The sequence below is a fragment of the Balaenoptera musculus genome, chromosome 20 (genome assembly GCF_009873245.2).
Source record: "Balaenoptera musculus isolate JJ_BM4_2016_0621 chromosome 20, mBalMus1.pri.v3, whole genome shotgun sequence".
Lineage (NCBI taxonomy): Eukaryota > Metazoa > Chordata > Mammalia > Artiodactyla > Balaenopteridae > Balaenoptera > Balaenoptera musculus.
In genome coordinates, this window is record NC_045804.1 from 25,793,281 (window position 1) to 25,794,207 (window position 927).

General features: G+C 44.0%; 1 non-coding gene across 1 annotated transcript; it reads right to left on the reverse strand.

Annotated features, from left to right (window-relative positions):
• Nucleotides 1–628: 628 nt before the first annotated feature.
• TRNAE-CUC lies at nucleotides 629–701 on the reverse strand. Its single transcript has one exon. It is a non-coding gene; the product is annotated as a tRNA-Glu (tRNA).
• Nucleotides 702–927: the final 226 nt, after the last annotated feature.

The following is a 927-nucleotide window of genomic DNA, read 5'->3' on the forward strand; positions in this document are numbered from 1 at the left end:
TCGAGCCCTGGTCCGGGAAGATCCCACATGCCGCAGAGTAACTAAGCCCGTGCGCCACGGCTGCTGAGCCTGCGCTCTAGAGTCTGCGAGCCACAGCTACTGAGCCCGCGTGCCACAACTACTGAAGCCCGCGTGCCTAGAGCCTGCGCTCCACAACAAGAGAAGCCACTGCAATGAGAAGCCCGTGCACTGCAACGAAGAGTAACCCCTGCTAGCTGCAACTAGAGAAAGCCTGCGTGCAGCAACCAAGACCCAATGAAGCCAAAAATAAATAAATAAATAAATAAAGTAAATGTTTAAAAAAAACCCAAAAGGCCATTGTCATCATGGTTGACAGATAAAAGGTTGAAGATTCATATTTACCCAAAACTAAGAGCTCTCTCTAAGTGACAATGAAAAGACCAGTGCTTAAAATGAGCTTAGGTTTGAAATAGGCAATTTACAGAACAGCCAATAATCATATGAAAAGATGATCAACAAACCTGTTAACAAACTTGTACTCTCACACCATATGTACAAATAAACCTCAGGTATATACATATGTATTTTTAAAAAATATTTATTTATTTGGCTGTGCCAGGTCTTAGTTGCGGCATGTGGGATCTTCGTTGTTGCATGTGGGATCTAGTTCCCTGACCAGGGATCGAACCTGGGCCCCCTGCATTGAGAGCGCAGAGTCTTAACCACTGGACCACCAGGGAAGTCCCAAATCTCAGGTATATTTAAAAAAATAAAGAAAAATAACATTTAGGTGTTGTGGTAGAAAGAATAGTGACCCCCCCCCCAACCCTGCACACAAAGATGTCCACACCCTAATTCCTGGAACCTGTAAATATGTTATCTCACACAGCAAAAGGACTTCATAGATATGATTAAGGACCTCGAGATAGGGAGATTATCCTGTATTATCCAGGGAGGACCAATCCA